This window comes from Hippocampus bargibanti, linkage group LG08 (genome assembly GCF_051943395.1).
Source record: "Hippocampus bargibanti isolate YZ-2025 linkage group LG08, ASM5194339v1, whole genome shotgun sequence".
Taxonomy (NCBI): Eukaryota; Metazoa; Chordata; class Actinopteri; order Syngnathiformes; family Syngnathidae; genus Hippocampus; species Hippocampus bargibanti.
This window is the reverse complement of record NC_142741.1, coordinates 23,461,973-23,489,412: the sequence shown is the minus strand read 5'-3', so window position 1 is coordinate 23,489,412 and position 27,440 is coordinate 23,461,973. Positions and strand designations below refer to the sequence as shown.

At 40.0% G+C, this 27,440-nt stretch overlaps 1 protein-coding gene across 2 annotated transcripts in view; it reads right to left on the bottom strand.

Annotated features, from left to right (window-relative positions):
* The window catches only part of bcl9 (BCL9 transcription coactivator), a 45,318-nt gene extending 18,942 nt beyond the window's left edge, over window positions 1–26,376 (bottom strand). Inside the window, exons 1-2 of one of the 2 annotated variants that reach the window (XM_089003550.1) lie at window positions 25,561–26,376; window positions 19,478–19,683 (exon numbers count right to left, since the gene is read on the bottom strand). The gene's annotated coding sequence lies outside the window, so the exon portion shown is untranslated. The remainder of the gene's footprint in view (window positions 1–19,477; window positions 19,684–25,560) is intronic. The other variant, XM_089003551.1, reaches the window with a different exon arrangement.
* Between the last annotated feature and the right edge of the window lie 1,064 nt (window positions 26,377–27,440).

Genomic DNA, 27,440 nt, shown 5'->3' with positions numbered 1-27,440 from the left:
AGAAAAGCTCATGCGATAAGGTAGACTTCCTATGGGCATCACTTTACCTAAAAATGGTCTGAAAAATGCTGAAAATATCATTTAATCCGTGTGGCGCTTTGGTGTTCATCAATTGTATATATATTCATATAGTGGTTTATCACAAAATTATACTGCATCGGACATCCTGCATTCCTGTCAGTGTGACTGAGCTTTGAAATACTTTTACATTTCACGTCATGTGAGAGAAATCAATTTTCCATGGGAACAACTAGCTAATGTTTCCAATTAAAAATAATTAATTTTGAACTGAATGGTTTCATCTTTCCACTCACACGGGAAGTCTGTTTTGTTTTTTTTACCATACTGATGACGTTCTGAGAAGCAAAACAAGTGCACAGATGGGTGAGATTTTTTTTGTGCCACGTTCTTCCCTTGCATAAAACACTGAAAGTCAGTTTTGAACAGAACTACGGAACACCAGCGAGCACATCCGTGGTGTTGATGCCACACCCTGTACAAGGCAACGTGAGTCAAACGTGACACACGGAGAATGTCAGGAATGCCGGGCTGCTGCAGAGCCGATAGACACAGACAGAAAAAAATACAAATATGGAAGCTCACATGTGACAAAGTTTACATGAGTGTCAGAGCCCTCTAAAAGGACGACCGACACCATTTTTTTGTTTCCCAACTGACATCAGAAAAACGTTTTATAGCATCTAAAATACCCAAAACACGCAGGCTGATATTTTTAGTCAAATGCAAAACACCAATAAAATGAGTAAAAGTGTCCCAAAACTACTTCAAAATGCAAAACGCCAATAGAAATGACTTAAAGTGTGCTAAATCAGCAAAAAATTGAGCTGCGAATTGGGCATTTTCAGAAAGTCGCGCCACCAGGTCGTGACGTCACGCTAAGACGTCTTGCATTGCTGGAGAATCAAAACAATGGCTTTAGATTCGGAGAATATGCTTTCTTGTTACACATTCAGTTATGAATATGATTCAAATAGTTCTGAAGAGGAAAGCATACATGTTTGCAATTTATTCCGTGCTATTTTGAGGCAACATTGGGGGGAAATGTACCACCCAAAAGGGAGGCTTAAAATGGCGACTAGCTCCTGTGAGCTAGTCGTTTCCACAGGCTGATAAATTCCTTTCATGGAGCTTGGACGCCCTCTTCTGGCTCTTTTGGGTGCAACATGAGGTTTTCAGACCAAACAATCATTGACGTGAAGGAAGGACTGCTACAATATGTCCTTTTTTTCGGTCAGGGGCGTTCTTTCAGTGACGTCACATACGGACTCGTCACCAACTCAAAAACAAGACTTCCGGAATATTCAGCGTGAGTCTTAAAACGTAAAATATAGCTATATGCCGTGGAATTTTTGTAAAATACGCTCAGTAGAAGTAATTTGAAGTGATTTTACAAGACAACCAGAGGCGTCGGTTGTCCTTTAAAGCTCCACAAGCAAAAAAAGAGAGGAAAAGGTAACGATAGCAGCATGTCGAGAGATGGAATTCACATAATATCTCCCCACAGAAGTTGATTGAGTATGCAAATATAAATCCACATTGCCATCATTTTTTTATTCTGCGTTACAAACTGTTATGATACACCAAGTTCTGTACAGATTGTACAGCCCATAAAAAAAAATATTTAGTTCTTTTTTTTCATGAGATCTGCCAGTTCTTTTTACGGATAGAGATTGCATTTTCAAATCTTTTTAATCTCAAATCTCACCGCTTATCATTTTTTTTGTGTTGTGAAATAAACATTAATCAACAACTAAAAGGTTAAAAAAAATGCAGGCATTCTTCATTCCTTGTTTATCTTCAAATTGTCGAAATTCTCCTTTATGAGTGCAGACTGATTATCTGTGTGACATTTGTCAATATTTGTTTTTACTTTGGAAAATAACAACTAATGATCAAATAAATGTCAAAAAGTTTGGAGGGCACAACCAAACGCCTCTCATGTGATTTTGCTTCCTGAATATTCAGCGCGAGTTTTAATAGGTAAAATATAGCTAGATGCGGTGGAATCTTTGTAAAATACGCTCAGTAGAAGTCATTTGAAGCCATTTTACAAATTATGGACACAACATGTCCGGAGACGTCGGTTGTCCTTTAAGTTTTCATAAGGATTTACGTGACTTGATGTAAAACTCGGTCGATTGTATGGAATTGATTCTTGAAGAAATTGAAGAAAATATGACGAATTGAGAGGTGGACTATAAGGCGCCTAAACCTTGAATGAATGAAAAAAAATGTAGATTTTGATAATTAGGGCTGTCACAATTGGATATGTTTTTGAACTGATAATTCTGTGGATGATTCCATCAATTTATTGGATACTGGATAAAATGTTATTTTGCCTTTAAATGTATTTGTTGTTTATTTCGTATGGCCTAGAGAAGTCTACACTCTGCCTTTGAAACGCGTCAAAATGTCATCGTTTTCTATCCATTTTGTCAATCTCTCTCTGTCGTCTGCCTGTCTCTTTAATGTTTAAACCACCTCCCCTCACTGCTGCGTTCTTGACCAATCACGTGGCTTTAACCGAAGACTGGGGGCGGGGAATAGAGGGCTAAAACAAGCCGGCTGCCATTTTCTTTTCGGAGAACAAGCTCGTTCGCAGACGACACATCACTCATTGTGGCAGCTCTGTGTGTATCGCGAAAAATAGTTCGTATACCAAGGTAAATTTTTCATAAATTTAGCGTTTGTTAACCAAAAAGTTCGTAAACCAAGGGGTTGTAAACTGAGGTATCACTGTACTTTGATCCGTCTGTCAAGCCCCAATCAACCCCATGGTCATGCCCATCACCGGTGGCTTTTCAATACTTCTTCCATCCCTGGGGAGGCGACGTGTGTGTAGTGTCACATTTTGTCATCTGACGGTGACAAAAGCTGCAACGCGTCCATCAACATGATGGAATTGGCGAGGGAAACGAGAGGCTAGCGAGGAGGTGTGACACAGACGTCCCCGTAGGACGAGAGGGGCTATTACACCATTTGCTCTCATCGCTGAGAACCCAGGTGGGCGCCTGTGTCTCAGGCGCGGCCAAACAAGCGGCGCGCAGCTGACCCACAAGTGACACATCTGCTGGCGAAATCCGGGCACAGCGCCATGAGCGGTGGCCTCTTTCAGCAGCCGGCTGGACCAGCATTGGATACTCTGATCTGCCCCTTACACGCACACACTTCACCCTGAACATCTCTGCCCATCTGCATCCCTTCTTTGTATCTAAGTGCTGGATTCTTCTTGAGGCTGGCACAGCTACTTCTACTTGTTTGGCTAATCAGTGCTGTGGTAAATTTAGTTTGTTTAGTAGTCAACGTGTGACTGTTGTGATAGTACGTCACACAAATAAAGAAATATATACAGTGAGATCTCAACTTACAAACACCTTATCTTACAAACTTTTCGTCTTACAAACGTCAAATTTCTGAAAATTAAACCTGATAATAAGCACTATTTTCATAATACACACCCACCACGGCTGGCGGAGTGATCTTCGGCGGAAGCACACGACCAAACAGCACCAGAGGTTAAGTTACCAACAGTCCTTATGGAAGGTGACTCTCCTTCCATAAGCCATCAACGACCATCAAAAAGGTAAATAAAACTTTATTTTACAGCACAGTTTATTTCTTTAATTACAGTCCTCACGTAATGCGCCTCTCTTTCCAAACAGCAATTCCCTTTGACCTCCAACGCCATTCCATCAAGCCATCAATGACCATCACAAATGTAAATAAAGTGACTTTATGATAAAATGCAGTGCATTTCTTTCATTATGATACAATAGCAAATTTATTATACATAGAATAAGGTATGTTGTGTGTAGTTTTTTAGGCTTATTTAGTTGAAAAGTATATTTTATGGAAACCCGGGAACGGATTATTCCCATTTTAATGGTTTCCTATGGGAAATTATTTTTTGAGATACGCACTTTTCGCCTTACACACTCTGTCTGGGAACCAATTAAGTTCGTAAGTTGAGGTCTCACTGTACTTATCTCTTGAAAATGTATTTAACATATTTTCCACACCGAAAAGTACACCTAAAGCGCACCTAAAATGCCTTATTTTTTTCAAAAGCTGACCACGCGCCTTATAAGCCAGTGCGGCTTATATATGGAAAACGTTTTCAACTGATATTCATTGAAGGTTTATACTGTGGTACGCCTTACAGTACAGAAAATACAGTACTTTTATGTGTTTAACTCATTCACTGCCAGACATGCAAAAATGTGTCCACTCCAGTGCCAGGATTTTTGTCATTGTCACTGGAATTCCAGGACCCACAGAATATTGAGTTTTAAGATGACATAAACATTCAATGCAGCGTAAGAAACCTTAGACTTAGAAGAGTTATTTCCTAATTTATATGGGGCTGGAGTTATGAGAATGAAATGAGGGCAGCTGTCCAAAATACAATGCAACACATACATATTGGTTTATATAGCGCTTTAACAACACTTTAAGCTGGAACAAAACACCAACATGAAAAAAAGGGGGAAATGCTACCCCCTTTTGGAAAGGGAAAAGCATCGCCGGAAGTCTGGCCAGTGCTTTATTGGCACCCAAGCAAGAAAAATGGCGCTCTGTCATATTTTCAATTCCCGAATAAATTCGTGAATGGTAGTGAATAAGTTAATAAATGCAAAAAACTAATAATTTATAAAATATCTATGCTTTTCTGTGACTGTAAAGTGTCCTTGAGTGCTTTGAAAGGCGCTTAAAATGAAATGTATTATTATTATTATTATATCTATATCGGTTTATTTTTCACTCATGAAGCGTTTGGTGAATGCGCCTATTAACTGATTGGGTTGGGCACCTCTAAAAAAATTTAGCGCAACTGATGCTAACTTGATCTGAAGAGTTGCAAAGCCTTGTTTGCACCAGTCGCAATGGTTCAGCACGGTATACATTTCATTGTTCTTTCAATTATTAATCACCACGCAGTATCGGGCCCCGCACCCCAATTCACCTTCATTGAAGTCCTGGTTGTCGAGAAAGCCAAAATAAGAGTATGCTAGATGCCCCTCCCAACTCCCCTAAATTTCAAAAACTAATTATATGAGATTCTCCGAAAAAAAATATCCCAACGTCCAAAAATTACTGCCAGGAACTTGCAAATAAAACAGACCCTGATGATAGAAGCACAACCTCCCCTGAAGTATGATCGTCTATCCAAGTTAAGCAAGTTGAGCGAGGCCAAACTACATTTCGTAATCTGCTCTGAAATTTAAACAGGTTCCTTCTTGGCCCAAAACACCCTCCACACAGTGTGACTGGCCAGGTTGTGCTCTCTCTCTCGCCACAGGAAGAGGCGGCGATAAAGCAAACACCTGTACAAACATACAGGTTCAGCTAACAATTCCAAGCAGGTATCTTTTTGGGTGACATTAAATTGCTGTTTTTGTACTTTTGTTATCGGGGTATGGGTCACTCAGATGATCCCCCACTGTGCTTGAGTCTATTGCTCTTGGAGTTTTATTTATTTATTTTTATTCCTAGAGCTCAACCCAAATTGTAAAGAGAACCGCCCTGCCCCCATCAGACTTTCCTGCTGTCCCCTTGACTGTGCTCACTCACTCCTTCACTCCCTCCCTCCCCCTATCCGTCCTCGCAGTTGCTTCCACACTCCAACCACATTCCTCTCTTCGCTCATACTGGAATGATGTGTGCCGGTTTCACCGCGACTTCACTCATTCACGTGAATGTTTTTATTCTGTGGATTTCAAATGACAAAGATCCCTCGACAATGAAAATCGGAGACAAAAAGAGCCACTTTGCATAGAAGGGTCGCGAAATCCTCTTGTATCATTGCGTGTTTATTGTGCATTTAAAAATATGTTACAAACGGTTGACCTTGCAACGTAATGCACTGAAAATTGTAGCGTTACTTAAAGGACAACCGACATCATTTTTTTGTTTCCGAACTGACATCAGAAAAACGTTTTATTACCTCTAAAATACCCAAAACTGATGACCCTGATACCCTGGCTGATATTTTTTTTGTCAAATGAAAAACATCAAGAAAAATGACTTAAAGTCTCCCAAAATTACTTCAAAATGATCTGAGAAAATGTCATTTTCAGAAGGTCCCGCCCCCTTGTTCGTGACGTCACGCCAAGACGTCTTGCCTTGCTCAAGAATCAAAACAATGGCTTCAGATTCGGAGATGTTTTCTTGTTACTCATCCAGTTATGAATATGATTCATATAGTTCTGAAGAGGAAAGCATACATGTTTGCAATCGATTAAAGAAGGCTTCCCGAACAAATTCGGGAATGGTGCTCAGAGTAACACTTTTCAATTCGTAAATAAATTCGGGAATGGCAGCGAACGAGTTAATAGAATGGCATTTTAAAAGATATACAATTTCAAGCATTTCTATGGCCGTCAATTATTATCTGTCCTAATCCGCGTTAATGGCGGGCGTAAATTTTAAATACAGTAAAGTCTCGTTATATCGATATTCTTGGGAGTCCGAAAAAATATTGATATAACCGGGACTATCGATATATCCGACCCTGCGCGCATGTAATTTTCTCTTTGCGTTCATAGAAATAGTATCGTAATAAGCGGTACTATCGATATAACCGATATCGATATAACGAGACTTTATTGTATGTTGTTTATCATAAAAGTATTGAGCGATAGATTTAATAATTGAAGTTGTAAAATAGTGACATTCGGGTAAATTCCTTTAATGCTATGTATCTAAGGAAACATGGCTATCGTATAGATTTATGTGTTTTAAATAATGGCACTAATGTTACTTGTGTACAACTGCTGTTAATGATGAGAATACAAAACAAATACAGTAAAGTCTCGTTATATCGATATTCTCAGGAGTATGAAAAAATATCGATATAACCGGACTATCGATATATCCGATCCTGCGGCGTGTAAATTTTCTCCTTGCGTTTGTAGAAATAGTATCGTAATAAGCAGTACTATCGATATAACCAATATCGATATAACGAGACTTTACTGTAAACAATAAATAATGATAATAATAATAATATAATAAACAGACATGTTTGAAGTGCCGTAATCGGATAATTTTGTCATCCGACTGAGTAGACCAGGGGTGTCAAAGTCATTTTTTGCCGCGGGCCACATTGTAGTTATGGTTTCCTCTCGAGGGCCGTTATGAATTTGGGGAACCCATTATAATGTTTAAATCCCTTCAAATATTACATATAGAGCACACAGCAAATTAATGAATAACTCGTTTTCAAATCTGAAGTCAAGAATAATGACTTATTGTGGTTGACATCCAAAAATATGAAATTTTGGCTCAGATTTTAGCAATCATCATGGAATTTAACAAGTCTGATTTGCTTTCGCGGGACGAAAAAAATGATGTGGCGGGCCAGATTTGGCCCGCGGGCCTTGACTTTGATACCTGTGGAGTAGACGGTCTGATTCTGGCCTATTTTGATTATAGTTCACAGTCATTTCTCAATTTTGAAGTTGGGCTTTCTACCGTGATTTTGCATTTCATCAAGCTAACATCATTTTCAGTTGTTTTTTTTTTTTTGTCCGATGAACATATCTGTCACCATCATTTTCAATATGACCCTATAAGATAATAAATAGTATCGTAGCAAACAGGACAGGAGCACCTTACTGCTTACTGCCCCTTGCCATTGTGTATTTTTGCGTTTTTATTTTATTTTAATTATTTATCAAGAAACTACCTTGAGAATAAGGAATCCAACTAATGTAGTAATGCAGGCCATGTGCAACCTCCTTCCCATCATAAAACGCACCACTCTGGAGAGCCAGACTGTGTCCCTGAATTACCCCACTTTGCACGAGTGTGTCATTCCAGAGGAATTTTAAACACACTGGCTAAGACCGGCCCAATGAAATATACAGACACAGATAAATATATGCATGCTTATACACATACCACGACACCCACGAGTCTGTACTTATTCGTCCTAATAATGTCTGAAAACTGCGCCGGCGCTTTATGAAATTGATGGCTGCAAGAAAGTTGTCCTCTTTACGCTCCTGAGAGACTCCTTGACAACATGGCATCTCTGCTTCTGTCATTAGCCACAATGCGAAATGTGCTGGCAATACATCTGGTTTATATTCAACTCCGACATAAGAGAAAACTATCTGTCAACCATTAAAACGATAATTGGCAATATACAATCAACTTATTCAATGACACCATAAAATATGTCTCATCCCATCTATCAATCAACGCTGTCATGGATTTATTATTTTACTTGGCATATCATTACATATCATTACACGTATAAATGCCATTTTTTCACATTTATGAGTTGGATGCAATGCACATTGAACAACATGAAATGGTAAAAAAACGCAAATACAAGAGGACACGCAGACAGCTTACCGCGCATGTGCACGTTATGCTTTTATCAATCCGACTGTAAGAAGCGCTTAAAAAATACACGATTGAGGATTACTTTTGATGGTTTGCCGTGACTATAGTAGCGATCGGTGGAAGCATTGTCGTTGACTACCAGCAGCTGAGACGAACTGGATTTGAGACAAAATGTTCTTTGTAAGATCGGTTCACAATGTTTTATGTATATTTGTCCCTGTATAAAAGTTGTAGTCCGCTGTATGTTGTTTGAAATAATAAAAAAAAACAAAATACGGGGAAAACATTTACAGGTAAAACTTCATCTGTGCATCTATCTTCTAATCTGCCTTTTACCCATGTGTCTTCAGGCAGTAAGTAGGGCACATTGTGAACTGTTTGCCAGCCAATCAAAGAAAGGGCACATATACAGACGAAATATTATGCAGATCAAACCTCTAAAGATGGAGGACACTGATTTGCTGTGGCGACCCCTTGAAGGGAAAAGCTGAAAGGAAAAGAAGAAGAATTACACCTAGGGACAATTTCGAGTGTTCCATCAAGCTTCCATACATGTTTGCGGAATGTGCGGGGAAATTCAGAGTACCCAGAGAAACTCTGTGAAGGAGAGCGTGCAAACTCCGCACAGAAAGGAATCGAACCCTGTATCTCTGCGCTGAGAGGCAAATGTGCTAACCATTGAGCCCTGGGAAAACCGACATCACTTTTCGGTTTCCTAACTGACATCAGAAAAATGTTTTATAGCATCTAAAATACCCAAAATACGCAGTATGATATTTTTAGTCAAATGCAAAACACCAATAAAAATGACTTAGTGTCCAAAATCAGCAAAAAAATGAACAAAATGGCCAGTTTCAGAAGTTCCCGCCACCTTGTTCGTGGTGTCACCCCAAGACGTCTTGCCTTGCTGATCCACGGGCTGATTAATTTCTTACACGGAGCTTTATCGCCATCTTCTGCCTCTTTTTGGTGCTACACGAAGTTTTCAGACTAAACAAAGTACAGCAAAATGCATTGACGTGATGGAAGGACTGCTACAATGTGTCCTTTTTTCAGTCAGGGGTGTTCCTTCAGTGACGTAGGGTGAGGACTCGTCACCAACTGAAAACCAAGACTTCCGGAATATTCAGCGCGAGTCTTAAAACGTAAAATATAGCTGTATGCGGTGGAATCTTTGTAAAATACGCTCAGTAGAAGTCATTTGAAGCCATTTTACAAATTATGGACACAACTTGTTGGGGGACGTCGGTTGTCCTTTAAATATTTTGTCTACGAGTTAGTGCTACTACACAGTCAGTAAGAAGGGAACAGGATAAAACATGCTGGCATTAGACACCAGTGATCCAAATTCAAGGTGTGGCATCCTGTTGGATGTCATCTTTCAGAAGCAAAAGAACAAAACGGCAGCACAAAGATTTGAACCTGTTGATTTGCCAGACATGTTGGCGTCAGGTCTACATTTTGTCGACCGCCACTCGTCGGCTTTCACACCATACCCGTAAATCAAGACAGACATCAGAAGGCATTGCAGTTGACTCATGTCATCACATGAAAAAAAAAGATCAATGCACTACTTAAGGAGTGCATATCAAATCAACACTAAAGAATCAATATGATTTTATCCGACGGTAGCTTGATTAATTCACCGGATTGATGAGTTTTGACACCACGAATTTAATTAAAAGTAAGATAATGGTGTGTTCACCATGCGCCAAAAACGTGCGTGTATTGATTGACAGCCTCTCCATGTTTACCTCATGTCTGGCGCTGAGACAGTTCCTTAAGAAATTTGAGTACCTTAGCTTTTTTTCTCCTTCATTTATTTACATGTACACCGGCAAGGAGAACAAAGTCAAATTAACCACAGCAACAGTTGTTCATGTTATACAAGACCTATGCAGTAAGGTGGCCAAACTTTCAATTGAACCTTGCCTTACCAAATATGTGGACGTGAACTTATTCACTGCCATTTCCGAATTTATTCATGAATTGAAAATATGATGTGGAACGCCATTCCCGAATTTGTTCGGGTTTTATTTTTTTCTCGCGGGGGGCCGATAAAGCACTGGTCAGACCGCTACACAATATTTTTCCCTCCCACTACGGGGCAGCATTTGCCTTTTGTCCTTGCACCTCATATTACTCCAGATCCATATAACTTAAAGGACAACCGACACCATTTTTTTGTTTGTTTCCTAACTAACATCAGAAAAATGTTTTATACCATCTAAGATACCCAAAACATGCATGCTGATATGTTTAGTCAAATGCAAAACACCAATAAAAAATGACTTAAAGTGTGCTAAAACTGCAAAAAAATTAGCTGCAAATTGGGCATTTTCAGAAAGTCCCGCCCCCAGTTCGTGACATCACGCCAAAACGCCTTGCCTTGCTCGAGAATAAAAACTATGGCTTCAGATTCAGAGAAGATGCTTTCTTGTTACACATCCAGTTATGAATATGATTCAAATAGTTCTGAAGAGGAAAGCATACATGTTTGCAATCGATTAAAGAAGTTCTTCCGGATCATTTTGAGGCGTCAGGAATGATGTGTAGCGGCCCAGAAAATACACAAGATGGCGCCCAAGCTCTTGGAAATGGGCCGATTTGTCTGCTGGGAATTTGTATCAGCAGATATCAAATTCACCATTGCGTTATTTATGTGTTTTCCTTCTAATTTCGCCATCAACACGGATCAACACTAAGTTTTCAGACCAAACAAAGTACCGCAAAATGCATTGTGTGTCCCTTTCTCGGTCAGAGGCGTTTCCTCCGTGATGTGACGTCAGGAATCGTCACCAACTCAAAAACAAGACTTCTTCAATATTCAGCACGAGTCTTAAAACGTAAAATATAGCTATATGCCGTGGATTCTTTGTAAAATACGCTCAGTTGAACTCATTTGAAGTGATTTTACAAATTATGGACACAACTTGTCCGATGGCGTTGGTTGTCCTTTAAAGAAAACAGCGTGAAAACGCGACAAATGAAATTATATCATGAACACAGGTTATGGCGAGGCCACCACAATATGGCTCAGCCTAAAGTAACCCTAATCCAAACTCAATTTTGTCTCAGTTTCTTTAAGACACGAACAACCAATTATATAATTCGGAACAATCAATGGAATTGTTATTGTGTCATCAATTTTTATGCTCGCTGAGTCCCACGGAAATCAGAGAGGCAGTTATTGCAAAGATCCCAAAGACCACAAGGCCTTCCACATGACAAGTGGGCTGGTCTCCATGAAATCAGAGTAATTCAATGTTCTTGATATCATGCTAAAATACGGAAATTCTGAAATACATTTTCCCATGAACTGTTCATTATTTTTATGTTATTTAGGGCAAATTCTGAATCTCTGTGTTTCTCATGTTTAAAAAAAAAGCACCTCGTTGCACAATCGTAGTGGTTCAGAAGTAGGAACAAACATAAGGATGACAGCTTTAAGCAAATTTGGAATGGTGTCAATCCATCCTTAAGTCTCCGTGGGGGTTGTACAGTGATACCTCGGTTTACGAACCCCTTGGCTTCCGAACTGTTCAGTTTACGAACGTTACATTTATGAAAATTTTACGTTGGTATACAAACTTTTTTCATACACGGAGCTGCCTCAATGAATGATGTGTCGTTCGGGAACGAGCCCGTTCTTCTAACAACAAAATGGCAGCCGACTGTTTTTGTCCTCTATTCCCCGCCCCCAGTCTTTGGTTAAAGTCATGTGATTGGTCAAGAACGCAGCAGTGGGGGGAGGGGGGGGGGTTTGAAACATGAAAGAGACAGGCAGACGACAGTGAGAGAGTTTCAACTTTGATAGTTCAAAGGCAGAGTGTAAGACTGTAAGGTTAAAATATCCCATCAATCGGGCTCCACAAACAACCCACACAAGCCATCTGTACACTTGATGCAAAAGTTATCAACCCAGCTAAACAGAACACAATTGATGAGGAACTAGATAAAATTATCGCAGAGAAAGCACCTACAAGGGATCATTCCTCAAGATGAAGAAAGAAGAAGGCTACGTTCCTTATCAAGTGTTTAATGCTTATGAAGCCGGCCACTCCATTCCATCAAGCCATCAACGACCATCACAAAGGTAAATAAAACTACTTCATCATACAGTACAGTTTATTTCTTTAATTATAATACCATAGCACATTTATTATACATAAAATAAGGTATATTTTGTGTAGTTTTAAGGCATAGAAAATTATGTTTTATGGGGACCTGGGAACGGATTATTCTCATTTTAATGCTTTCCTATGGGAAATTAATTTTTGGGATACACACTTTTCGCCTTACACACTCTGTCTAGGAACCAATTAAGTTCGTAAGCCAAGGTATCACTGTAGAAGGTATCGGAGTCCTAAATGGTAGTAATTCTAAAATTTGATAAGTATATTGTTCAAAGGGCAATACACACATTGTACTGAAGCAATGATATCAAAACACAGCAGAAATTGATAAAAAGCCTAATGTCCACCAATAGATGATGACGGAATCACAACTGGAATTCACACTGAACTGTACTTCTTGGTAGAAAATTGGTTTGTGGATCCGGCACAAAAACTCTCCTAAAAAGCTGCCATAAGAAACCGTTTTACTGATTAACGTAACCGTTTGCAGTGGCACACACTCCATTAAAATAAAAATGACTTCACGCTCATCCTTTCCTCATTCCATTCTTACTTCTGCCAAGGAGGCAATATATTCCAAAATGAGTTTCGCCTCCCTTTAAAACAAAGTATTTGATGGGACTGGGAAGAGTCCAATGAACAGCAAATAATAGTTGTATTAAGTTCATCCTGTCTACTTGATATCTAATTTAAAACAGATTCCTATCTTACAGACAGTGCACTGTCGGAAACATGTCAGGTATTTGGACACAGACAGTACACTGTCTGTAAGATAGGAATCTGTTTTAAATTAAACAACAAATAATGTTATGAATAGCAGAAAGCTTTAAATTTTTCATCACTGCTATTACTCGTCAACATTTTGTGAATGTCTTGATACAGATGGCTTGAACGTGCCGTAAAAAGAAGCCTGATCAGGACTGAAGTGGTCCAAACTTTGCGAACTGGCTTAAATTTTAATTTTAATTTTATGAACACGGATCAAAGGAAACAACAAAATGTGAGTGAAAAGAATGAAAATCGATTTGTGGAAGAAAAAAAAAACACTTGGACACATACAGTGATACCTTGGCTTACGAACGTAATTGGTTCCCAGACAGAGTGTGTAAGGCGAAAAGTGTGTATCCCAAAAATTAATTTCCCATAGGAAACCATTAAAATTGCAATAATCCGTTCCCAGGTCCCCATAAAACATAATTTTCTAATTTTCTAAGCCTTAGAACTACACAAAACATACCTTATTTTATGTATAATAAATGTGATATGGTATTATAATTAAAGAAATAAACTGTACTGTATAATGAAGTAGTTTTATTTACCATTGTGATGTTCGTTGATGGCTTGATGGAATCGAGCGGCCGGTTTGATCAGCATTAAACACCTGATGAGGAACCTAGCCTTCTTCTTTCACCATCTCGAGGAATTATTCCTTGTAGGTGCGCTCTCTCCGATAATTTTACCTTGTTCCTCATCAATTGTGTTCTGTTAAACTGGGTTAATAGCTTTTTGCATCAAGTGTACAGATGGCTTGTGCGGGTTATTTGTGGAGCCTGATTGATGGGAATTTTAGCCTTGCAGTCTATACTCTGCCTTTGAACTATAAAAGTTGAAACGACTCAAAATTTCACTGTTTTCTATCTATTTTGTCACTCTCTCTCTGTCGTCTGCCTGTCTCTTTAATGTTTAAACCACCTCCCCTCACTGCTGCGTTCTTGAGCAATCACGTGGCTTTAACCGACGACTAGGGGCGGGGAATAGAGGACCAAAACAAGCCGATTGCCATTTCTTTTGGGAGAACGGGCTCGTTCGCGAACGACACATCACTCATTGTGGCAGCTCCGTGTGTATCCCGAAAAATAGTTTGTATGCCAAGATAAAATGTTCATAAATTTAACGTTCATAAACCGATTCGGTTTGTAAACCGAGGTATTACTGTATCTGTTTGACGGAGAAAGGAGATTATCCCTCCCCAATGCACTCCGCAAGCTGCTTTGAACATAGTACACATCTTTGAGTGTTTTAATCAGAAACCTCATAGAGCAAACGAATACACAAAGAAACACGAGAGGCCGATGAACAGAAGAAAAAATAAATGCCCCACTGCCTTCCATCAATATCCATTTTCCAGGCATCCTTCACCTCCCCATGGTTTTTGGTTAATACAGTAAAGTCTCGTTATATCGATATTCAAGGGAGTCCGAAAAAATATCGATATAACCGGGACTATCGATATATCCGACCCTGTTTGCATGTAATTTTCTCCGTGCGTGCATAGAAATAGTATCGATATAACCGGGACTATCGATATATCCGATATCGATATAACGAGACTTTACTGTATATACTGGGATTAGATAGCAGAGACTGAGACAACGATTTCAGCGAGAACAGCAGGACCATGCTTGTGTCCACATCGGGGAATAAGCCCAAACAACACGCAGCTAGAGCCAAGTGGCGCAAGATATGGCTTCCTCATTCCTCTGCAACAATTAATTCCACAACTCAAGGGCTTCTTCTCATCGCGACAGAGCTATCGATGCCTTTGCGGGTAAATGTCAAAAGAAAGAGAATAAACACCGGCGTTGGAACACAGTTGCAACGCGGCAGCGTAGAGCTATCAAACAACGGCGCCGCTTTGTCGACAACTCTGAAAAAGATCATGAGTAACACTCTTCTCAAATGTATTTGATATCCTCATGAGGAAAATAAAACTGATTTGTGGTTATTCTACAATGATTTAGCATTCAATGTACTAAATAAGCAACATATCAGGGGGAAAAATTTATTTACAAGTCGCTCCAAGTTGTGGGGGGGGCTCCTCACGATCTTTGTTTTAAGTTATGAAGAGTAACAGTGTGGATCAGATATGACTTTCATTTAATCCCACTTGAAACATAAAACGGACAAACAGTATGAGGCGACAACAATAACTGAGCCGAACAGACTTTTTTTTTGGTGACACAAGTCAGTGGGATGTCAACTTTAGCTGCAGTCTCTGGGAAATGGCGTCAACCGGGGATGATTGTCTCATTTCTGCAAACATTTGTCCCGCCTCCCGTCTCGCTCCTCTGTCAATCACTTTGACTCCTCCTCGGAATTTATGGATGGGGGCGCTAATGTGTGAACAGCGAAGCAGGGAACGGGGACTTTAAGAATTTGGAAATGGAAAACGGAGATGAGCACGACGCGCAAAACCACAATTACTTCCGTAAACGCTGCGCCTCTGGACAAGTTGTGTCCATAATTTGTAAAATCACTTCAAATGACTTCTACTGAGCGTATTTTACAAAGATTCCACCGCATATCGCTATATTTTACGTTTTAAGACCCGCACTGAATATTCAGGAAGTCCTTTTTTCGAGTTGATGACGATCCCCTAAGTGACGTCACGGAGGGAACGCCCCTGACCGAGAAAGCGACACACAATGCATTTTGGGTACTTTTTTTCATCTGAAAACACCATGTCGATCGCAAAATTGGAAGGAAAACATAAATAACGCGATGGTGAATCGTTGTGTGTTGCACCAAGACTACTATTTGATACTAGTTGACACAAATTCCCAGCAGACAAATCAGCCCATTTCCAACGGCGCTTGGGCGCTATCTTGTGCATTTTCTGGGACGCTACATTGGAGTCCAGACAGCTCGAATTGATAAGGGAGGATTCCTTTAATCGATTGCAAACATTTATGCTTTCCTCTTCAGAACTATTTGAATCATATTCATAATTGGATGAGTTACAAGAAAGCATCTTCTCCAAATCTGAAGCCATTGTTTTGATTCTAGAGCAAGGCGAAGACGTCCTGGCGTGACGTCACGTACAAAGGGGCGGGACCTTCTGAAACTCAGTCATTTTGAAGTAGTTTTGGGACACTTTAACTCATTTGTATTGTTTTTTTTGCATTTGACTAAAAATATCAGCCTGCGTGTTTTGGGTATTTTAGATGCTATAAAACGTTTTTCTGATGTCAGTTAGTAAACAAAAAAATGGTGTCGTTGTCCTTTAAACGTCGTGTTTTGTGCCCACGTTTGTCGCTTTAGATGCATTCCGTTCACACAATAGAAGCTCCATTTGTTTTTGTAAAATAAACCAGTCTATAAAAAAGATGGGATTTAACAAAAAGAAACATTCCGATTGGACATCATGCCCGGCATGCAATGTGAATGTAGCCAAAGTGAGAGCTCTCTGGTTGCTTCCAAGTAATACACACGCACACTTCACAGCCATTGAAGAGGCAGTCACACAAACTTCCCCTCCCAAAGCAATGGCGGGTTGCCATGAAGGGGAGAACTTTGTCTGTGGGATCATTGCCCCACCACTTCAGTCATCACAGCATCTTGCTTCGGCCACGTTGTTTTAGTAAGAAAAGGATTCTGGGCCGAAAACAAAAACGCACTCTTTGCCAGAAAATTTTCAGTGACCAGTTTTTTGGTGCATCTATACCAAATATTATGGAAATAATTCCCATTTTATGTCAAACAGATATGTAAACATCATTCGTGACATTGCAAAAGATGTTAGCAAGTCTCATGGAATCAATATGCAACGGTCATCTACAGTGAATTCTATCATAACGCCACAGCTCACTCGTTTGCACATATCAGCTCTATACAGAAGACCCAACAGCATCCACTTCCCTCACCTTCAACCCTCCCCCAAACCTGACACCTCCTTTATCTTTTTGCCCTCATCCATTGCGACGTTCCATCCCACCATCTACTCTCTTCTTCCTCAAAGCTTCTCAGCGTGCCTCAAGGCTGTTTATCCCATTTTGGCTCTGGAACTAGCAGCAATAATAGGATTCATTTCCACAATCACTCCAGGATACTGAATTTCTACACAATTTCAATACTGTTTTAAAACACCTCAATCTGCATAGGCCATCTGATTTTCACACATTTTATGACCTTTCTTTTATAGCATTCTAATTATCGTTACTTTTTTTTTTATTACTGTTATAAGGTGATATTAACCGCCCTGAATGGCGCTTAGAAATACCCATGTATATTATTGTCTGTCAGTTTTCCATATAGGTAACAGGAAAAAAATGATGACAAAAATGGAAAATCCCTCTCTTGGCTATTCAGTAAAATACGGGGACGTTGGCAATAACACACCCAAAAAAGGGAGGACGGAATTAGCTATGTTTATTTGAAAAGGAGAAAATCACAAGCACAACCTGTAATCTTTGCCACCCTGGGTCTGTATTAGTGCCAATAGCATGGGTAATTTACATAATCTGTGATGGCACGAATAATTCCGAAAGGTACATACAGATTTTGGATTAACTGTGTATATAACACATAGTAACATACATTTTTTTAATAGAAACCCTCCTGCTTATTTCAGCACAAGAGCGCCAATCCATATGCTATATGTTTCAACAGTGTGGCTTCATGGTAATAATGTGTAGGTAACAGACTGGCCTGCCTGCAGTCCAGACCCGTATCCCACGGCGGACACTCTGGACTGTTAAACAGCTGAAGCGGTATATCAAGCAAGAATGGGAAGGAATTCCACCTAAAATGGTTCGTCAATTAGTATCCTCGTTTCACAAATGTTTCTTGAATGTTTTTAAAATGCAAAATAATACAGACGTAAACATGACACTGCCAAAACCTTTTTGGAACGTGTTGCAGACATAAAGAGCTAGGTTACTAATTATCTGGTGAAAACAAAAATGTTTACCATTTCAACATGAAATATCTTTCTTTGTTATGTATTCAATTCAATGAAGGTTGAATGTGATTTGCAAATACAGTGATACCTCGGTTTAGGGACCCCTTGGCTTACAAACTTTTTGGTTTACGAACGTTACATTTATGAAAATGTTACCTTGGCATACAAACTATTTTTCAGGATACACACAGAGCTGCCACAATAAGTGATGTGTCACTCGCGAACAAGAAAATGGTGGCCGACTGTTTTGTCCTCTATTCCCCGCCCCCAGTCTTCGGTTAAAACCACATGATTGGTCAAGAACGCAGCAGTGAGGGGATGGGGGTTAGAGACAGAGAGAGACTGAGGCCGTTCTCCCAAAAACAAAATGGCGTCTTCGGTTAAGGCCACGTGATTGGTCAAGAACATAGCAGTGAGGAGGGGGGGTTAAACATTAAAGAGACAGGCAGACTACAGAGAGTGAGAAAACACACACACACACGAAAGGGAGACGACAGAGATTGAAACAAAAGAAAAAGTTACAAAAAAGTGAAATGATGAGAAAATGGATAGAAAACAGTGAAATTTGGACTCGTTTCAACTTTGATAGTTCAAAAGCAGACTGGAAGGTTAAAATACCCCACCATCAGGCTCCACAAATAACTCGCACAAGCCATCTGTACACTTGATGCAAAACGTTATCAACCCAGCTAAACAGAACACAATTGATGAGGAACTAGGTCAAATTATCACAGAGAAAGCACCTACAAGGGATCATTCCTTAAGATGGTGAAAGAAGAAGGCTACGTTCCTCATTAAGTGTTTAATGCTGATAAAACCGGCCACTCCATTCCATCAAGCCATCAATGACCATCAGAAAGGTAAATAAAACGACTTTATTATACAGTACAGTTTATTTCTTTCATTATAATACCACAGCACATTTATTATAGATAAAATAAGGTATATGTTGTGTACTTTTAAGGCTGAGGAAATTATAAAGTAGAAAATTATGTTTTATGGGGACCTGGGAACGGATTATTCTCATTTTAATGGTTTCCTATGGAAAATTATTTTTTGGGATACACACTTTTCACCTTACACACTGTCTGGGAACCAATTAAGTTCGTAAGCCAATATATCACTGTAATTGTATTGGGTTTTTTTTGTGTGCGGTCCAACTTCATTGTAATAGGGTTTGTAGTTTCCCGCAAAAGACGGGGGAAAAAAAAAAAAGAAAAAAAAATCATGACAACAAGGTATGTTTTATGGGTGTAAAAAGAGAGCGGTAGAGTTGAATTTGACTTACCTCAGAAGCCCCCCCTGCCCCTTGAGCAGGGCCTCATATGGAGGACCAGGCCTCGGGTCTCTTGGGCACCGATGTGTGCTCTCCACCAAAGTCCTCGCAGTCAGCCCCCTCCCCCCTTGGAGGCTGTGTATGTGTACGCCCGGCGTGTGTGCACTTGCAGGAAGCTGGCCCACTCACGACACCCTACAGCCACAAGTCATTCACACCTGCAACACACAGAGAGAAAGAGAACTTTGCTTCATCGGGTGACAAGCAAACAAGCGCAGCGGCAAGTAAAAGCACTCAGTCGCTCGTGTTGACATGACAACATGGAGCAAACATACAAGAGGTGCAAAGTTTTAGGTCACCGGCTGTTTACGTTCCTTTTCCAACCAAACACTCATTTAAACTTTAAAGGACAACCGACATCTCCGGACAAGTTTTGTCCAAAATCGCTTCAAATGACTTCTACCGAGCGTATTTTACAAAGATTCCACCGCATATAGCTATATTTTACGTTTTAAGACTCGCGCTGAATATTCCGGAAGTCGTCTTTTTGACTTGGTGACGAGTCCTCACGTTACGTCACTGAAGGAACGCCCCTGACCGAAAAAAAGGACACATTGTAGAGGCCCTTCCATCACGTCAATGCATTTTGCTGTACTTGTTTGGTCTGAAAACTTTGTATTGCACCAAAAAGAGGCAGAAGAGGGCAACAAAGCTCCATGTCAGGAATTAATCAGCCTGTGGAAACGGGCTGATTAATTCCTGACACGGAGCTTTGTCGCCATTTTCTGCCTCTTTTGGTGCTACATCCCCCCCCTATTGCCTCAAAATGGCACGGAATAAATTATTTAATCGATTGCAAACATGTATGCTTTCCTCTTCAGAACTATTGGAATCATATTCATAACTAGATGATTAACAAGAAAGCATCTTTTCCAAATCTGAAGCCATTGTTTTGATTCTAAAGCAAGGCAAGACGTCCTTGTGTAACGTCACGAACAAGGGGGCGGGACCTTCTGAAACTCGTCATTTTGAAATAGTTTTGGGACACTTTCAGTCATTTTTATTGGTGTTTTGCATTTGACTAAAAATATCAGCCTGCGTGTTTTGGGTATTTTAGATGCTATCAAAGTTTTTTTAATGTCAGTTAGTGAACAAAAAAATGGTGTCGGTTGTCTTTTAATACAAAATAACAATAATACAACAGACCATTTTTTAAGCGACGTTATCATCATGATGGTGTGTTGAAGGGTGCTAGAGTTGCTTCTGGTAAGCAAATTAAGTTGAGCGCTGTTTTATTTGGGGAGGATTCCGATGACTATTTATGTTCAGTTCTTGCCAGCTTGACAGGGCTCTTGGGAGGAGTCTGTATTCGCCTTTTTTTGTTTGTTTTTTGTTAAACTAAGGACTTTGATTTGAATGCTGCATGCACATTTGCATCCATCTATTTGTGATGTTTCCTCAGTAAGAATGGAGTATCTAGCTCGACACTGAGTGGCTAGCTTCTGATTACACGGTAGCACTTTATATTTACTGTGTAGTTTCAACATATATGTAATTAGCGGTTGATTGAATTTTACACTTGTGTGACACTAATGTCAAAAACACAAAGCATGAGGTGCATCAGCCAAGTGAGTTTTTTTTTTTTTTGGCCCACTCCGCTCGGCGTTTTATTGTTTTCAATGCACTGGTGATTACATGACAATTTAACGTCAAACATTTTCTCTCAAGTTAAAGCTTTCGCTATGGAGACAGTTTGGACCCTGGAAATAATTACAGGGTGTTCCTCGTCTTATGACCGACTTCTGTTTCTATGGCAATGTAACCTGAAACACTACGTAAGTAAAAATTCTTCGGCTGCTTGCCAAACTAGTGAACAACAACGAGTCATTCTTAACCTCAAAATGAACAGTGAAATTCTAAATACAGTTCATCTCAAAGGGATTTTTTTTTCAAGTCAACCAAATCTGATGCTGACTTTCATGGAATGAAAATGATTGGCAACAATGTTTGACTGGTCACTGGAAGGAAAAAACATGACAGCGTCAAATTGGAAGAAGAGATAAATAACCTGTGTGCATCACATCAATTAATGATGCAAGCAGACAGTGGTGTTGCTTAGCAATTGAGGGGGCCCTCAGTCTTCAAATAAGAAAGTGTGCTTTGTGTGCATAGAAACCAAGCTTGGACAGTGCATATACATAGCCATGAAATACTTTCGTCCAAGGCATCAAAAGGGACAAAAGAAACATTTCGATTCAATCTAAATTACTTTTTTTATGTCGATAAATGTAACAACATTTCAGAAGGAAAATTTTCTTGTCTTGTAGATGTGGGTGACTAACATTGGAACAACAAGGTGGTATTTTGTTGATGCCGAGGTGCCTCAAAAGTTTCAAAAAGAAATTTTGAATATGACCCAATAACTTTAAAGGACAACCGACGTCTCCGGACAAGTTGTGCCCATAATTTGTAAAATGGCTTCAAAGGACTTCTACTGAGTGTATTTTACAAAGATTCCACCGCATATAGCTATATTTTATGTTTTAAGACTCGCGATGAATATTCCGGAAGTCTTCTTTTTGAGTTGCTGACGAGTCCTCACGTTACGTCACTGAAGAAATGCCCCTGACCGAAAAAAGGACACATTGTAGCAGTCCTTCCATCACGTCAATGCATTTTGCTGTACTTGTTTGGTCTGAAAACTCCGTTTTGCACCAAAAAGAGGCAGAAGAGGGCGACAAAGCTCCGTGTAAGGAATTAATCAGCCTGTGAAAACGGGCTGATTAATTCCTTACACGGAGCTCTGTCGTCATTTTCTGCCTCTTTTTTGGTGCTACACCCCCCCCCCCATTGCCTCAAAATGGCACGGAATAAATTATTTAATCGATTGCAAACATGTATGCTTTCCTCTTCAGAACTATTTGAATCATATTCCTAACTGGATGAGTAACAAGAAAGCATATTCTCCGAATCTGAATCCATTTTGATTCTCCAGCAAGGCAAGACGTCTTGGGGTGACACCACGAACAAGGGGACGGGACCTTCTGAAACTGGCCACTTCCGGGTTCATTTTTTGTTGTTGCAGATTTTGGACATTTAAGTCATTTTTATTGCTGTTTTGCATTTGACTAAAAATATCATACTGCATGTTTTGGGTATTTTAGATGCAATAAAACATTTTTCCGATGTCAGTTAGGAAACAAAAAAGTGATGTTGGTTGTCCTTTAAAGGGCTCACACAAAACAAAATTAAAAACATCTCATAGTATCTAATTAAACACCAGTTCTGCAAGCATCAAAGCATTAACTCAGCACATGTGCGACACTGATCGCCAAGGGAATTAGTTGGGGATGGAGGGGGGACACTTTGGGAAGAAAATACACAGTGGCTGCTAGCATTAGCTGCTAATTAACTTCTCACTAAGGGTCTGGATGCTTTTCTGTACCATCACTCATACCAAAAGGTTTCTGCGTGTGCCTATGCGTGTGTTTTAACTCAAAAATAAGTGCACTTGTGAGTAAAGTCGCTAACCTGAGAACAGCTAAGAAGATGGTATTGAGTTACAAAGGCACCGCAAACACTTCTACTACTACTACAACTATTACTAGTACGACCAATAAAAATAAAAATAGGTAATTATTAATGAAATGTGACACACCCTAGAAATCTAAATTCCATTACCTGTAGGCTATTGGAAGGCAATAAAATGAAACAATGGCATACGAACATGTCAATCCACATTCTTCGGTGGTTCAGCTGTGGTTGATGCGAAGCTACCAAACTGGCCACTTTAAAGTTAACCACGACAATAAAAAACGTTCCCTTCACAATAATAGTCAAAAGGTCACACGTCACATTCGTTCACCTGTGTATGCTTTTGGGGGGGGGGGGGGGTCAAAACACCATGGGGAAACAATTTATCAACGCAAAGAAGGATGCAATTGTTGGCATGCAAAGTAAATGCTAGCTTGAGCATGCGTCGCTGTGACTAAAACGGAAACCATACTTAGCATCTTAACCTCTACAAAATCCCATAAAATGTGGTGTGACAAAAACAGTTGTGTCTCCGTCAGTTTGAATTCCCTTTTAGATGGATGAGACAGAAAAGTAACCTGTGTAAATACGCAGCATTTAGCTCTGACGAACAGCGATTTGACATGTTAACCTCTCAAAAGCTCAAAACCACTCTTAATGAAAATAAGAGCTCAAAATATTAGTCTACATCGTGTATGTTTGTATTGCAATGCTGTTTGAATGCACATTACGAGCACAATTATTTATTCATGATGGAGTTTTTGATGTTACCCTCGTTTCCTCTGAAACACTGTCTAAAACCTTCTTTTCAACTTTCGTTGCTAACCACAGGTTACCATGATCCAGCCGACATTACCGAGGATTCTGGTTGTCCTGTCAGGGCTGCAACGTGTGCTCGCCTGTATGTTTAGCTTTGGATGACGCAGGGTTACAACTGAAAACTCTCGCTTCAATTTGAGAGGCTTGTAAAGACAACAAAAAAGGGTGTAATTGTAAGTCAAATGAAACATAATGAGCAGCAATGGATAGTGTTTGATTGAATGCTAGCTTTAGCATTTATCTCTGTGCAACATCAGTCAAGACAGGCTGTTTGACCACCTTCAAACGTAAGGAATAACAGTAGATTTTATATACATGATGGCAACTTCTAGATCTATAATAACGTATGCATTGTATTCAGCAAAAAGTGACTTTTCATATAAAGCTTCAGGTTGTCCAGGCTGAACATGATCAAATATTAATTTTCCTGCGCTTCTATAAGTTGAAGCAACAAATGAAAAGGGAAACATTTTAAGTATGCTAAAGGTAGAAGAACTGTGGATGGTATCCAATGAAAGTATGGTATCCTATGCAGGTTTATAGGACAACACGTGACAAAATGTCTTTAAGGGTACTATCTTAACTTACATATAGTGTCCTTTTTCATGCTAGATTTTGTATTTTTAGTTGTGCCAAAAAGTTCTGCCCCAACCTGATAAGAGCATCACATAAAGGTTACTACTATTGTGTGACAAAACATAAGCTTTTAACAGTGATTAAAACTGAGCTTGTTCTGTAGCCACAAAGGGGCATAAGTCTTCTTGTGCCGGTCCCAAGCCCGGATAAATACAGAGGGTTGTGTCAGGAAGGGCATCCGACGTAAAAGCTTGGCCAAAACAAACATGCGGATCATACCTCTGAAGATGGAGGACACTGATTCGCTGTGGCGACCCCTTGAAGGGAAAAGCCGAAAGGAAAAGAAGAAGAAAAACTTTGGATCAAATTGTTAAGAATGAAAATGTTAACTATTGTTGACTGTGGGTACCAAAAAAAGGTATGCTAGCGCTCCAAGAACCCGTGGCACTGGTCCAAAAGAAACAAAGCTGCATACACTTAAGCGTGTTTCAAATCTGTGTGACACAGCACAAAGCAGCACAAAGTTCCTCACAAACGATCTCCTAAAACACACACACAAACACAAACCTCAGACTATAAATAAACTTAAAGCACACATCGGCTATGCATCGGTCGAGAGCACCCCCCCCCCCCCTTGACTGAATCTCAGCGCCCCACTAGGACAACTCTTGGTGGATACAAAAAAAAAAGTCAAACGGATTGCGCTTGAAAAAAGTCCAGGAACTTTTTTTCCTCCCATCATTCCGCTGAAAAAAAAAGTTGTTCCTCTTTGGCCATAGAGCTCCTGCTGTGGTGGGGGTTGGGGGTGGAAGGAGGACTTGAGCATTCATGGAGCCTCTCAGCCAGCGCAAACAAAGTCTTCCCCGAAGAGGGAGGCCAGTGGACGGTGAGAACAACGACGTCTCGCCCGGCCGGAAAAGCGACACCAAGGCTGCCTTCATGGTCTCACCGTGGCTTCGTCAAGAGAAAGTCCCCAGTGTGAGGGCCCTCGGTCGGCGGGCGTGCGTTTTTCAAGTTATGCTAGCTCCGTTAACAATGTAACAATTAAAACGAGAAGGCTCAAGGCCTTTATAATCTCCCATCGCCGCCGTGCACAAATCACACCAAAGAGCAATTATTGTGATGATTACTCTTGTTATTTTGAATGAGAAAAAAAAATACAATACCCCACGTCCGCAGAGCTCCAGTGGAATGCACAACACGCGTGGCGAGCATTGTATCCTTTTTTCCATTTTCACCAACAAGCTCGGGCGGTCCTCCGCTGTCGGCGGCTAAAAAAACAGCATTTCTCCGCGGCTTTTGCGCCATGCCGAGACCATCGTGAATAATCCGCTTTTGTAGCGCTGCTTGCTTGGTGGGAATAGGAGGAGGAGGGGGAAGAGCAAGGAGAGAGGAAAAAAAAATGGGGCTTCTGTAACGTGAAAAAAGAGCGCCTCGGTTGTCCGCCACGGCTGTGGACGCGACGCGGGGCTTGGCTAGCCAGCAGCCGAAGAGCCTTCGGGTTGGTGGGTGGTGAGGGGGTGGGGGTTCGGTCGGGAGACGGACGGATACCGGAGTGAGCTGTCCCCGGGAGGAGAACCCCGCGTGTGCCCCGTTGCCAGGAGGCGAACTGTGCCTTCTCACTGGCGACACTTCTTTTTCCTCATCCACCTGGATTCGTTAAGGGCCAGCAAAAACGTGACACTCACCTGGACTTTTAAATCCTCCGTCGCTGCACGCCAAAATCACAACATGGTGGTGGCACCATAATAAAATACAAATACGTCTCCCCCCTTTCACCCGAGTTTTTTCCAGTGGTCCTATTCCATTGCTCAGTCAAGATTTCCTGACGTCGCTCTACGAGCACTACTGCCGACAGCTGCACCCCTCTCCTTTGCACTGAAATGGTTTGCTCCGAATTCTAAGTAGCAATTCTAGGTCAGGTCTGTGTGCCACAGTGGCTGCCGTCGGACACTTGAGCCATATTCTTGTACACTATGTTTTTGTTATTATTTAAACATTAAATACAAATTCATTCGACAGAACACTGCAATAAATTCACATTTTAACAGTTGGTAGTGTCAATTTGTTGGCAGTTTTAACAAGTTATACGGTTGGAAACGGGTGAAGACATGATCGTCTCGATGAATGATGGATGGTTGGCATCACCTTTTAACGTATAAAATGAATAATATCACTTTTTAACAAAAAAATGATTGCCACATTTGTGCTGCATTTTGGAATGAAATTTAAGAATTATGAATACAAATCACTCTATTCAAATCAAGATTAAAACCCGTGTGCCAAAGATTAAAAACCGTGTGCCATTAGAAATGTGTTTAGTTTATATTTCCATTCCATTGTGTAAACAAATTTTGATTGAAATTGATAATTATTATTAAATCTCTTGATATAATAATTAAGAAATGAAGATTATTTTATTTTGCAATGTGGTATCTTATTTGTCACAATTTTATGTATTTTTTTACAAATTGTTGTCAAGAACTGAAAATTGTATGCAGGACGTGAACATTGGATCAACTGGTTTTATATATCAGGAATAAGAAAAACAAACAAACAAAAAACATTCGTTACTGACATTATAACATTACACGTTTGGATGTTATTCCCTGTACTTTCACAGGAATCCTAAAAATAAAAAAACAACATTCATTTTATGTGTTTACATATGATAGGACTCTCCAACAATAAACTTAAGAGCCTACATTTCCCACAATTCATCACTCCAGGAGCTTTTCGTAGATCACGTGGTCCACGTTTTTTAACTCCTCCCCTCTGAGACATATTGTTGATGATGTCACGCACACCCTCTTTCTGTCTATCCCACGTTGAAATTGTGACCAAAAAATAAAAATTGCAGATTGCTCCAAGTAAGATTTATTCTAAACAGTCATAGAAGTATAAAAATAAGTCAATCACTGTATCATGATGACACACAAGGCATAAAGTGACATTGAGAGTTTTGAAAGGCGCTTCTAAATACAATGTATTATTATTATTATTATTAGTAGTAGTAGTAGTCGTAGTAGTAGTAGTAGTAGTAGTA